The sequence below is a fragment of the Piliocolobus tephrosceles genome, chromosome 6, assembly GCF_002776525.5.
Source record: "Piliocolobus tephrosceles isolate RC106 chromosome 6, ASM277652v3, whole genome shotgun sequence".
Classification (NCBI taxonomy): Eukaryota; Metazoa; Chordata; class Mammalia; order Primates; family Cercopithecidae; genus Piliocolobus; species Piliocolobus tephrosceles.
The window spans coordinates 27,977,606-27,992,394 of record NC_045439.1 but is presented as its reverse complement, the minus strand read 5'-3'; the positions used below and the strand labels follow the sequence as shown (position 1 = coordinate 27,992,394).

The 14,789-nt window shown below is 39.2% G+C and overlaps 1 protein-coding gene across 4 annotated transcripts in view; it reads left to right on the top strand.

Annotated features, from left to right (window-relative positions):
• The window catches only part of NRXN3 (neurexin 3), a 1,617,581-nt gene that overhangs the window by 255,824 nt on the left and 1,346,968 nt on the right, over nt 1-14,789 (top strand). The gene's annotated exons all lie outside the window — the stretch shown is intronic.

The window sequence follows — 14,789 nt, the reverse complement described above, 5'->3', positions numbered from 1 at the left end:
AATGTTTTATTTGAGTTTTCTTCCTACATATTTTGAGTTTGGATGTAAAATATTTTCTTTTGAATTTGAAAGACCACTTCTCTAAGAATGGAGAGTTAATTAGATGATTTTCTTTTCTTTCTCATTGGCAGTATAAACCATGTTCATTTATTCAATAAATATTAATTGAGTGTCTGCTATGTGCCAGACACTGTTTTAGGAACCTGGAATGCTTTCATGAACAAAAAGAGAGGAAATAATAGCCTTCCTTTTGTAGAGTTCACATTTTAGTAAAGGAAGAAAGAGGCAATGCAATAAACATTACAAGTAAATTCCTTTTATAGTATGTTAGAAGATAATGAGATTATAGGAGAATACCAAGCTGAGCAGGGTAAGAGGATACAAGTGCTGTGTAGGATAGGTGACATCTGATCCAAGGATGAAGGGGTTGGTCATGTAGTTATTTGGGGAATGTAAGACCAGTACATCTGGAGTGCAGGGAAGAGGGGGAAGTTAACTACTGGGAGCCAGAGCATAGTAGGTCTTTTTGGCCCCTGGAAGGACTCCAGCTTGTACTTTGAGTTAAAATGGGAGCCACTGCAGAGTCTTGAGCAGAGTCTTAACTCATGTGACTAGCATGAGTTAACTTGAATTTTAAGATGCTTGTGTTGGCTTCTGTATCTTTAATGTACCAAGAAGAGTTTTTTTGTCCTGTGATTCCAGTTTTCTATAAGTTAAGCCATCACTTGCTGCAAAACAGACCTCACCCACCATGACACTGGGCCAGTGGCTATTCATTCCTGATGAGGCATTGTAGGATCTAGATCAACCTACTGTTCCTTCCAAGCTTCCTGATTGCACATTTTCATGGAAAAATGCAAGGGCATATAGTGCCTAGGAAAAGGACAGTAGAAACAGTAATACATTTCACTCCTGAGCATAAGTTTTGATTACCTTTGTCATTATTTCAAGCCAATACAGCCACAAACATAATTGGTGGTTATGAAATTACGCAATCACACTGTCTGAGGCCTCATTACTCCTTAACTCGTAAATCTGCCTTGCTGTCTTTCCATGATCCTCTTAAAGAATGTACCTACCCACCACCTACATAATAAAAAAAGCCACAAGCCCCACCCTTGGGGGAACTGTATTGATTTGTAAAGAGAGAAGCTATCACTTGCTGTTCTCATTAACCTGGAAATAGACACCACATTTTATCTGCTGCTCTGTTTCCTACTGTAGGTCTATGTAGTAAATCCATTAATCTGTCTGTCCATTCATCCATCCATGCATCCATCCATCCATCCGTCTATCCATCCAAATTTCCATTTATAAAGTGAATATTTTGTGTCAAGTGTCGTATGTGAGGCAATATATTTCATGATTAGATGTATAGGCTGCATGTAGCCTCAGACTGTCTGGAATTAAATTCTGCCCATTACTTTAGCTATATGACCTCAAGTAAGTTTTATCGTTTGAGCCTCAGCATCTTCCTCTGTAGGATGAGAACAGTAATCAAATGTATCAAAGAGTTGTTACAAGGATCACAAAGTTAATTAATACAAGGCCTTTTCACTTTGTCCTGGAGGAATAGTTTTAGTAGTTTGAGTTTGCATTCAATCATCTCTCCTTTCACTTTTTCATCAGTTAATTCCTTTGCAGTTCATCCAGCAGCCTATCAAGGACCTAGTATATGTTAAGTACTATGGAGAGGCGGATATTTTTCTGAGAAATGGAGGATGTAGGTGTGTCCCTAGCACCTAAAACAGTGCTTGGCACATGGACAATGCCCTGTATGTATTTCATGGAATGGATGCAAGTCCCTGCCCTTGAAAAGTGTTTAGTGTGTCCACAGAAGGCCAGTGCCAGATGGGAGTATCATTGGGGCAGCCAGCTAGGGACAGGGAGCAGAGAAACAACAATTGAGAATATCAGAGGGAGATGATCCTCTGGCTGCTTCTACCGGTCTGGACATTTAAAGGAATTTCTTACTGGGACTGGCTCTTTTGTTCTGTGGTTTGTATTTCTGCCTTTGTACAGATGACTTGTCTGACGTTTCTGGGACTCCATCCTGATATGCAGGCCAGACAGGTGGGATCCCAGTAGGGAACTAAGTATGCCTTTCTGTGTATTCTAGAATGAGTTTAGTCTTGGGCAGACAGGGCTAGTCTTTTCGACTTTATGGTATGTTTGATATCAACACCTGGTTGGGGGTAGGGGTAATAAATGTTTGGCTTACAGGACTTGCAGTTTGGCAAGATATAGTGGTGGTGCATACACTTATATTTGTTGTGACTCATCTTAGTGCAAAGGCAATGGAATACCTCTAGAAAAATTTCACATTTAAGGGGATAATTTTAGTGGTGACTTTAGTGGGCTTCAGAAGCATGTGAGAAGTGAATGTGGGGGATTCTGGAGCTAGAATGCCTGGGTTCATATCTCTATATTTTCTTTTTCTTTCTTTTTTTTTTTTGAGATGGGGATCTCACTGTATCACCCAGGCTCACCTTGAACTCCTGGGTTCAAGTGATTCTTTTGCCTCAGCCTCCCAAGTAGTTGGGACAGCAGGCATGAACCACTGTGGCTGGGCAACTCATAGCTCCATCTTTTATTGGCCATGTTACCTTGGGCAATGTTGTTAGCTTCTCTGTACCTTAGTTTTATTGCTGTAAAATGGTTATAATAATTACAGCCTACCTCATTGGAAGTTGAGAGGATCTTTAAAGTGCTAAAATGCTAGGCTTATAATAAGCATTCAGTAAATGTGAGCTATTATTTCTCTTCCTCCTCCTCCTTTTTAATTTTTTAAATACTACCTCTATTACTATTTTGAATAAAGTCTTCATAAAGGTGCAACTAGATAATGTTTGTGAAGGTAGGTAATTGCCTAGCACAGGCCTGGCACAGATAAGCACTGAGCAAATGTTAGTTTTCTTTCACATGGGTCATCAAAGTCCATCTGTAAAGTCTCAGGGACTTTCTCATCATTTTCCCCAAACCTAATGCAAGATATTCACATTTCTTTTTGTGCAAAGAAAAATCTTAATTCAGCTGATAATCTGGGCCTTCCTTACCTTCCCACTGCTCACTATAACAGAGAACAAGTACTAGCTCATAACCTTTTATGATTTACTGAATTAAAATTACAATGCTTTATTAGTTATCTTTTGCTGTTTAACACATTTCCACAAACTTGACAGCTTAAACCATTACACATTTATTATCTCATAGTTTCTGAGAGTCGGGAATCTGGGCACAGCTTAGCTGGATCCTCTGGTTTACGCTTTCTTACAGGTTACAATCAAGATTTTAGCCAGGGCTGAGGTCTCATCTGAAAGCTTGACTAGAGAAGAATCAGCCTCCAAGCTCACCTGGTTGTAGGCACAACTTCATTTCTGGAGTGTTGTGGGATTGAAGGTGTCAGTTCCTAGCTGGCTGTTCACTAGAGGCTGCCCTCAGTTTCTTGCCGTGTGGGCTTTCCTATCACGGCAGCTTCACGAAGTCATGAGAGAGAGAGGCAGGGCCTACTAACTAGATGGAAGTTGCAATCTTTTATAAGGTAATCACAGAATTGATATCCCACCAACTTTGCTGTATTCTGTTTGTTACACACAAGTCACAAGTTCAACACGCACTCTAAAGGAAGGGATTATGTAAGGATGTGATACCAAGAGGTGGGGACCATTGGGGCTATCATAGTCTGCCATAGCATGCCTGACCTGTGGGTTGTCTTTTAGATGCTTTATTTTGCCTAATTTTATTTTATTTTTTAATCTCAGTTTAGGGAATTCAATTTATTAGAACAGGTCTAAATGGTACCGAGGTGCTTTAATTATTCAGCAGAATTCTGGAAATTTTAAGTTTTCCAGAAATGTATAGTTTGGCTTTACTTTTTCTCCTCTTGTAAATAGAAACCTGTCCTTCCATGAATGAATGCTTCAGTTTCAGAGATGCTTTGTTTTCCCCCTGATTGATTGTCAGTGGGCAGTAGCTTCTAATAAAGGAACAGTTTAAAGTTTCTTTTTCTTTTCAGCTTTTCTGTTAAATGGTTAATGATCTGGAAGCAAGTACTTGGAGGTGCTTGGTGACCTCCTATTTAAAGGAACACTGTGAAGAGAAGTTGCCCTCTACAGTAAAGAAGTAGGGATGATTAGTCCTTCATTTACATGTTTAGTAAATCTGAATATTTAGACTTCCACAGTTACCTGACCCCCATGAACCCCCACCAAATAGAAGAGCTGAAAGTATAGGATAGTACTCTACATGCATCTGATTGAGAAAGGCTTTCACTATCTCACCTTAGGGTCCTAAGAGAAGACAGCTGGATGGTTGCATGGTGGTAAAGGTGTCAGGAAAAGCTTCCTTATAATTATTTTCATTCCTATGTTTCTACTCAATACTGTTTAAACTGACATGGAGCTTCATCTACTCCTTTTGTTTATTCAGCAAATACTTTTGAGCATTTTTTATGGTCCAGCCACTGTGCTAGGTGATGGGGTTACAATAAGATACAGTCCCAGACTTCAAAACCTTATTTGCTCAAACGTTATTCTCCAAATCTTCATTCTGTTTCTCATCTATCATTAATGGAAATAGACAGCCCTTTTTTTATTGTTCTGGGAGGCTAGAGAGTATAGGGAAATGCAGATGATCAAGCCTCTCTTGTTGCCCCACTCCTAATTCATTCCCTCTCCCTTTCTTTTACTTATGACAGGCAAATTTCACAAAGGCAGTTTATGTTAGTTATCTATGGCTGCATAATAAATTACCCTTGAACTTAGCAGCTAAAGACAATAACATTTATTATTTCACAGTTTCTATGGAGGAGGAACTTAGGCATGCCCTCGCTGGTCATGTAACTCAGAATCTCTCAGAAGGTTATCATTGAGGGGTCCCCTGAGGCTACAGTCATCCTAAAGGTCGACTGGCGAAAGGTCTGCTTCCAGGCTTTCTCCTGGTTGTTGGCAGGATTCAGTTCCTCACTGGCTATTGACCAGATCCCTTCCTCATTACCTCACCACATGGACCTTTCCACAGGGCGGCTCATGGCATGGCAGTTTGCTTTGCTAGAGAGAGCAAGTGGGAAGAGCCAGAGAGTTATAAACAAGACAGAAGCTATAGTCTTTGGTAAGCTAAACTTGGAAGTCATGTCCCATCACTTTTGTTGTATTCGATTCAAAAAAAGCTACTTACTAGGTTTAGTCCGCACTCAGGTGGAGAAGATTATTCTTGGACATAAATACTAGGAGGTAGGGATTGTTGTGAGCCATTACATAAGTTGTCTATCATGGGCAGAAGGATATTTCAATTCTGGAAGGTATCTGATATGGAAACTCTTAAGACACAATGAGTTACTCATAAGCTACCTCTTGTACATTTGTAGTTGTCTGCCCTTTTTATATTTTCTGTGGTCTCAGCACAGAGATTGGCAGCAGGGGGTGGAAGCATGAAATAAAGGATTAGATGCCAAAACTAAGAATTTTATTTTTTACAAAGCATTATCACATATTACTTCTGGAAAGAATATTAGAGGGCCTTATGCAAATGAATGAACTGGCCTAGAGATCTTCTATGCAGTCCCCCAGGGTCCATTCTAACTGCTGACCCATAACAGAACACTGGATCTCCACAGAGAGCCAAAAGGCCCAGAGATGTGTTCACAAAGATGTCATCATCCCACTTCTAGTTGCCACAGGAGCCTCATGGGAGATCATGTGATCAGTATTTCACAGCTCTTTCCCCCAGCACAGAAACATCTGCCATGTTGAGAGGCCTTGTCCATCTTCTAGTCCCTGCTAGAACCTCATGGGCGATCATGTGAACAGTATTTTCTAGCTCCTTTTCCCAGTATAGGAACCCCTTGCCATGTTGAGAGGCTCACTCAGGAGCCTCATCATCCGCCTGCTACCTTGCAATACCTTCGTTACATAGGTTGATTCTGCCTTGTGCCTAGAAAAGAGATCACGTTTAGGATTAATTATAGTTTATATAATTAATATATCTGCTATGCTTGGGCCAACACATTTCATCACTTATCTGCAGGCTGGCTGCCTCCTGGGGACCACTAGGTCTCGAGCTGCAGGCTGAGCATGCTGGGTAACAATGCTATAGGTTGCTATAGGTCTGCTTACTGGACCCAGTCCTATAGTCTATGAATATTCTTTTCTGTATTTGAATAGTAATAGCTGGAGATGCATAGGACTTGATAACATAATTTTACATTTGTTATCTTCACTTTTTTTCTTGCCTGCCAAAAATGTCAGCTTTTACTCTCTGGCTTGCAATCTAAATGGACCCAATTGTACCTTAGCTACTTTGATATGGCATTAGCTGCTTAGGGCAATTGCAAGAAAGGCCATACAAGAATGAATCTCCCTCACCCTCCCATTCCTTTGATATGCTGTTGGAAATTTCAAAGTGCTCAAACACAGAGATGAGGAGGCAGAGGGTAAATGGACACAGAATGGCTGGGAAAGGGAGTAGCCGTGGTTGGCTGCTCTTAAGATCTCTCTCCCATGGCCAGGTGCCATGGGACTGTGTCCAGTGTGATTTTTGGCAATTTCCACATTCTATGTGTATTTGTGAAGTAACTGTTTTTGCATCAGATGATTTCTAAGGATAAATTATGCGTTAGAGGAGTGTAGTTACTTGGGAGGGAAGCAGTGCCATATTATTTTATATTTAACATCACTGGCAGAAATATGAGGAAGAGTAAATGTCTCTTGATAATTTAATAGATTTTACCTGCCTAAATGACATTATTTGCAATCTGTTTAGTTAGTAGCAAATCCTGGCATATTAGAATAATACCTAAGGGCAAAATATTGGATTGACTGTTTGTTTGCTCTTAAGTTATTTTTAAAAAGCTACTTGTAGAAATTATAAAATAAAGCAAGGCTTGGTTGCTAAGAGGATGGTGGGATTTGTAGACTGCACAGGAGACTAATGCAAATCAAAGAGACCAGGAAGGAAAGGCCAGGAGAGCAGCAGACAACAGGTGAATATCCAGAAACCAGCAGATTCTAATGGTTAAGAGGTAGAGGCTCAGGGGGAGACAGATGATTGATTGGCTTCAGGGAGGTCTAGCAGGGGTCTAGGTTGTCAGCTGGGATTGTGATCTTCAGAACGGACCAGTGTGGGGCAAGCCTAAAGCAACAACTTGGGGTCAGGCATGAAGTCAGGGCAAGGCAGTGGGAGAACTGTAAGCTTTGAGGTATGTATAGGTTAGGAGCTTGGTCAGGATCACCATCAGCAGGATCAGGATTAGGGCTCATGGGTCTTGAATTTCTTTCATTCTTCTTGACCAGAAGCAGGGCTAGTCCCAAGGCCTGGGGCAAGGATAAGCCTGAAGGTGGATATTATGTGACAGCCAACAAAAGGAGGAACATCAGACCCACTTTACATGTGTTGTTCCAGAATCATAATCAGTGGTTCTCCCCTTTCACTTGAAAGTGACAGACTTGGGTGATAAGTTACACAGTTACCCTAATTATTTTCCAGAATGTGTTTCATAAAAATCTTTTTAGCGGAATGTCATCCAGAGACCACAAAAGCAGAGTTCCTTAGTCACATAAGTATGGCAAATCCAGAATGAAATGGAGTTTAATGGAGGATTCTTTACTGCAGGACTTCTCACTGCCTTTATATGCTAAATTATAACAGGAATGTCTGAGAGGGGAATTGAGTTCTTAGTTTCCCATCCTTGGTTGATATATTGGTACACTTTGGTACTCCTGAGACTACTATTGTGTGGAACACACTTCGGAAGACCCTGGTTAATTGAATATGAGGTCAGAAAGGGAAACTGGTCATTGTTCCTCCTGTACTAAGGGTGCTTATGAAGTCAGCAGTCACCAGTTAAATAAATAATTCTGGAGACAACAACCGCAGACTCTGACAAAATCTTCAATTTGCTGATTATTGATTGGCATTAGCAGAGGTATATGTGACTAACCCTAGCTGAGTAACTTTCTGAAGGATGACTTGTTCTCTAGCTTGTTGGCAAAACCACATACTATTTAGGGCATGGGAAGAAAGAGAATTTTCTTTGTTAAGTCTTTAACTGCATGATGTTCTTAAAGGAGAGGTTAATGAAGAGATCATGGTGTGTATGCTGTGTCTCTGTGTATGGGGAAGGGGCCTCAGGAACTATGTGTTTTTCACCAGCATTCCAGGTAATTCTGATAAAGGTAGGCCTCAAACCATTTATGGAGAAATATTTCCTCGGAGTTCTGTTGAGAAACTCTTGGTGATAAAACACCATTCATAGTGAACATTTCTTTAATTATAGGAGTCCTTTGATAGGATGGCCAGTGATCTGATATTTGCTAAGTTCCCACTATGTGCCACACCCTGTGTTACGTGCTTTCAGTGTTTAATGTACACTGTGCAAAATAGTCTTCATAGAAATTTAACAATAGCCCCATTTTACAGAATATGTCTAAAGATAGACTTTCAAGTGGGCCCAACTTACTAGGCCATCCCATCCAGGCCCCACAAGAGGGTCATAGCTCTTACACCCACCCCTCAGCAACTCCCTAGGACAAGGACACAATGAGGCAAATCTCTGAGCCTTTGCCCTAAGGTTACACAAAGCTCATTTGGAGCCTTAACAAGCGTTAAGAGCATTCCATTACAAACAGGACCATATGCTAACACGTTTTATCTCTCTGCCTGGTGGAATGGGTCAATATCAAACAAGATAATCCAGGAGGGAGAATGATGAAAAATTGATTTCCTAGGCCTTACCAAGTGTGCAGGCTGAAGTCAACCTACCTAGGAAAGTATTTTTTAAAGATGAGGTGGAAGAGAGAATAGATCAAGAAACACGGAGAAAGATTTGCTTTGCTTTTGTCATGGAGTTACAAATCCAGACAAGTGACATAAGCAGCTTCTTGTTTTTAGCTGGGCCAAAGAATATTTTTCTTTTTTAATCTTATTGAAGACCCAGGATCTTTGTAATTCCATCAAGGATTTCAAACTCAAATGCTTACAGGGGCTTGGAGCATGAGGAGTTTCAGAACTGCCTGCTGGATGGGATCTATGGTGACATAAAGAAGACATGCCTCTTCTAAAGGGGACTCCTGAGAATAATGTATTGTTTATTTCAAAATAACCAAGAGTAAATTTCAAATGTCTTACCATAAAAATGCTAGATGAGCAAGATGATAAAGATGATAATTAGCCTGATTTAATCATTTCACATTGTATACATGTGTCAGAAGATCACATGATATTCCATAAATGTATACAATCATTTGTCTATCAAAAATAATATTAATAACAAAAATAAAAAAGCAGACTTCACTTTTTAGCATCCAGAGAATAGATTGCCTACGGAAAATATGGCTGTTGTTTTCTCAGAAATATCAACTTTTTAAACAAAAGTTGAAAATCTATATTTTATGAAAATTTTTCTGATTTTTAAAAACAGCCTTATTGAGGTATGATTGATATACAAAGAGCCGTACGTATCTAATTTGATGAATTTGGACATATGCAAACACTGATGATACCTTCACCATAATCAAGGTAATAGACATATTCAGCACCTCCCAAAGTGTCCTGTGCCCCTTTCTTTTTTGTGGGTAAGATGCCTAACCTGTGATCTACCCTCAAGAAACTTTGAAGTGCTCAATACCATATTATTAACTGTGGGTACAATGTTGTAGAGCAGATCTCTAAAACTTATTCATTGAGTCTATATCCATTGAACAATTCCCCATTTCTTCCTCCCCTCCAGTCCCTGGAACTAACATTACATTCTCTGCTTCTATGAGTTTGACTATTACAGATATGTCATATAAATGGAACCATGCAGTATTTGTCCTGTGACTGGCTTATTTCCCTTAGCATAATGTCCTCTAGTTTCATTCATGTTGCAAATGACAGGATTTCCTTCTTTTAAAAAACTAAATAATAGTCATATTTGGATGGAACCTTGGGTTGTTTCCATATGTTATTGCGAACAGTGCTGCAATGAACATGGAAGTGCAGATATCTCTGAGATCCTGGTGTAAATTTTTTAGCTATATGTCCAGGCCAGAAGTGGGATCGCTGGATCATATGGTAGTTTTATTTTTAATATTTTGAGTAGCCGTCATACTGTTTTTCATAACTCATACTACGTTCCTACCAACAGTATACAGGGGCTCCTATTTCTCTACATCTTTACTAATAGTTGTTATCAGTTTTTTTGGATAATCACCCTGAAAGGTGTGAGGTGATATCTCATTATAGTTTTTTTTTTTTTTTTTTTTTAGAAGATGGGGGTCTCACTATGTTGTACAGGCTGGAGGGCAATGGCTATTCACAGGCACAATCATAGCATACTACAGCCCTAAATTCCTGGGCTCGAGTGATTCTCTTGTCTCAGCCTCCCAAGTGGCTAGAAGTACAGGTGCATACTATCACACCTGGTTCTAATTGTAGTTTTGATTTTTATTTCCCTGATAATTAACAATGCTGATCATCTTGTATATAATTGTTGGCCATTTTTATGTGTTTTGGGAGAAATATCTGTTCACCTCCTTTGCCCATTTTTTAACCAGGTTTTTTTCTTGCTATTGAGTTGTGGACATTCCTTATATATTTTGGGAATTATCCTTAATATTGCAATTAATTTGAGTATTTAAAGCATTCCACAGGCCGAATAAGACATACAGGCTTCTGGTCAGTGACCTCTTTCACAGCTACATGTAGGAGATGCTATGTCACTCAAATAAGGGGACACTCATTTACTGGGTGTCTATGGTGTTGTAGACATTTCATAAGCTACCTTATAAAGTTCTCAAAACAAATCCATGGCTTGAAGTAATCCGGCCCATCTTACAGATAAAAGTGAGACCCAGAGAAGCTAAATGGTTTTTCCAAGTTCTTCACACAGCCTACATGTGGTTAGTGCAGGTCTGAATTCTGATTGGTTTGACCAGAAAGAGCTGTAGATTTGGTGAAGTTTTGTTTTCTCTCCTCCAGGAAAAAAGAGTCCCATTCAGGGTTATTCCATTACTACCGATGGTCACTGCCCTGGGGCCAGGGCCATGCCACTTTTCTCCAAAGGTTAGTCCCACGGGTATGTGATGCAGTTGCTGGACTGGCTCTCCTTTGATTAGCATGAGGTACAAGTTAGTAATTGATCATCTACCTTTCTGAGGTTGCCGAGCTTAGATTTATTATATTTTGTAAAATCATCCTTCCACGTCCTTAAAGTCCACATGCATAGTCTATCTAGATTCTGATATTTCATGTGTGAAATTAATTCTCTCAGACTGTAATGAAAATGTGGCCGTTAAGCCTCTAATTAGGATATGTGTATACTGGTTGCAGTGGTCAAGTCTGTCCACTGATGCATTAAAATAAATAAGCATCCATTTTATATTGGGAATTTTGTGACACTTCTTGAGACACCTTGAGTGTCTCTGAGTTGTTACAAAACCAGAGTAAAGAGTCAAAGCTATAATTTCTGCCTATCACTAGCTTTTGAATAGCTTATGAACTCTTAGAGGATTGGGGTTGTATCTGTACAGTTCTCTTTATAGAGAGATGAAGGCTTTCACAGCAGTATCTATAATTGGGTGTTTAATAAATGCTTTTTGATGAGGATAATGGTATGGAAATAAAACTCTTGAGATCCAGAGTTTGCTTGGATTTCTTGCCTCATTAGGGAAGAAAAGGTGAATGGGATTGCATGGGTAAATGTGAATGCCAATCTCAGGCAGGAAACCACATACTCTTCTAGCTTGAAATGCTGAAAAGAGAGAAACCAGAAGGGTATGACTACGACAGAAATTCTGTTGATTGACACTAATACTGGTATTTACCAATCTTTTGTAATGAGGCAGACTCCATTTAGAATCTGGTGATGTATCGCATACAACTTAGATTGCTTGACAAGTCACACCAAGGTTTACTCAAAGTCACTGCCATTATGGTATATAATCACAGGCTCACCAGTGTCCCACAAGGGTGAAGGCGGAGGTTAATGGTTTTCTTTTTATTTGCATTATTACTTGATCTCTGGCTTTCCTGGTGAGATGGATTTTCATAAGCTTTTCCCATCTCGCTTTTTGAAGTGTTTTTAAGCTATTTTAAGGCTGTTTTATAGGTGCCTTTTCTTATGTTTGTTTTGTATGCTAGAAAATAAGTAAAGAGGATCCAGGATATGAGCTATTGATACTACCAGGCACACTAAAGTAAGTATTAAGTCTTTTATTGAGCTTTCTAAATGGCAAAGTATATTTCTTTTTCATTTAAAATGTTAAAAAAAAATGTGATCAATTCTAACTAACTGCCCTAAATGTATCAAAAGACCCTTAGAAGTTTTCTTCTTTGCCACCATGGTGAATCTTTCAAGCAAATTTATTTTAAGCTTGTATAACAATGTGAATGCAATGACACTGAAGTGTATACTTAAAATGGTACATTTTATGTATGTATATTTTACCACAATAAAAAAATAGATTTTAAGCAGCTAATCAACCATGAGGTTATCAGACTGATTCGTAGAGCATGAGCAATATTTTGTATTCAGTACTATAAATGTATGGGTAGAGAATATTACTCTGTTATAGTCAAGTGCAAAAAATATCATATTATTTTATTTTCCTTAAATCAAATTAAATTTGGGCTGGGCACGGTGGCTCATGCTTGTAATTCCAGCACTTTGGGAGGCCGAGGAGGGCGGATCACTTGAGGTCAGAAGTTTGAGACCAACCTGGCCAACATGGTGAAACCTTGTCTCTACTAATAATACAAAAATTATCTGGCATAGTGGCACATGCTTGTAATCCTAGCTACTTGGAAGGCTGAGACAAGAGGATTGCTTGAACCCCAGAGGCAGAGGTTACAGGGAGCCAAGATCATGCCATTGCACTCCAGCCTGGGCAACAGAGTGAGACCCCCATCTCATAAACACATAAACAAAAAATTAAATTTGGCTCTGAGTTCTCATCTACTGGAAAAGTATGTGAGAATCAATTGTGTTATATTTAAGGAAACCCATTTCTTAGGGGTCTTTGAAAATCTGAATGAGACTTACATGAGATCAGGAAAATGGGAGAGGACAGCTACATTCTTCCCATGGGGAACTTTGTAATCATTTTGCTATTTGCCACACGGTGGAACTCTGCGATTTGGCTCTTCACTGCCTGTTAGGTTTATATGCTTGGAAGTCAGGGAGAGGCTCCTGTAATTGACCTCTCTACTGACTGCAGACTTGGCCAGAGGAGCACCTTCTGCTCTTCTCCAGGCTGCAGTGTTGTTTCCACCTCCAGAGGAACCTGCAGTGATCCCTTTCACCTTTGGCATTGCTTCAAAGGGGACATGGGTCTCCATTAGTCACAGAAACTCAGCAAGATCTGATCTCACTTCAGAAAACTCCTATCCTCTGGGTGGACTCTTCTACGTGCTTGAACCCCAGCATGCAGCCAGCTCAGATTCTCAGACAAATCTTTGGATGAAGAAGGTGAAACTCTGGGTGCCAAATGACTTTGACTTGTCTGCCCTAAGAAACACAAATTGTTAGTGCTCTTAAAAGTAAAGGTTCTGAGACTCGGAACAGGATGGTCTAAGATCTTTTCTATATAGGGGAGGAAAAAAATGCTTTTCTGTTTTCTGAATATCCAAGGCAGCCAGAAGAAGACAAAAAATGTTTAATATATATATATACATATTTTTGGTAATGCCTAGATGAGTATTAGTAACATAATAGTTGCAAGGGTAGCTTTAGAGACAGAGAGCTTGGGTTTGAATCAGGTTGAAACAGGTTAAGTTCTCCATGCCTCAATTTTCCCCATCTATAAAATAGAAATGACAGTAGTATTTTTTAAATCATGAATTTACCACAAAAATAAATTAAATAAAAATTAATATGTGTAAAGTACTTTAGTCTGGCATGTAGAAAGTACTCAATGAGGAAGCTATAATAATGATAACAATTAGTTAACATTACCAAACTGGTCATTCAGAGTTTAATCCTCTGGAACTCTGTGCTTAGCTCTGATCTCAGGGAGTCCAGGGAAGCAGACTAATCCTCACTGTTAAATTTTGTATTGATTCTGGGATGTTTTCAAAGAATCCTACGTCCACATATCTCAAAGGACTGCTACTGATTTGATCATTTTATGAAATTCTTACCCTTTTGCTTTCAGAATTCTAGCTAGATGACAAAAAGAAAATAATTCACACATGTAAATTAATCAAACTATTTTGAAACTCAAACATTACTTGCAGAAGACTTGCAGATAGAGCCAAGCCCTGTTCCTTATTAACTCTGGATAATTTGCTTTCTTTGTTTGATCCCTGGCCTTTAAGTGAATGTCAATCTCTTGCTTTTTTCCTGAAGGCCTATAAGCCTTGCTGACTAAATTTCATGGAAATTTTTTGAGATTCTTAGCTAGAAGGGGCTGTAAAGGCCAAGTGCTATAGGTACTAGCATCTCATTGTTAACACTGATATTTTACCTTGATAGTAACTTCCAACTTGACATGAAAGCTTGTAAGCACCAAATCTTTGCCTCTCCCCATGGTTGTGTGTGTTTGATTTCTTTGGAGAAAATTTTATTGGTTGCATGGCTTAGGGTTTCATATATTATAAAAATGTTTTATTTCTGGTTTGAATAGAGTAGTAAAGCATATCCCTGATTTCTCACTTCTTCCACACCCCAGTATCTTCTCATTTCCAATGCCTCCTAATCTGATGTCACTGAGAAGATGTTTATGGCCTTGCTTGCCAGAGAAGTAAAAAAGAAAACAACAACAACAACAGCAACAACAACAACAACAAAAATCTAACAACAGAATCAATGCTTA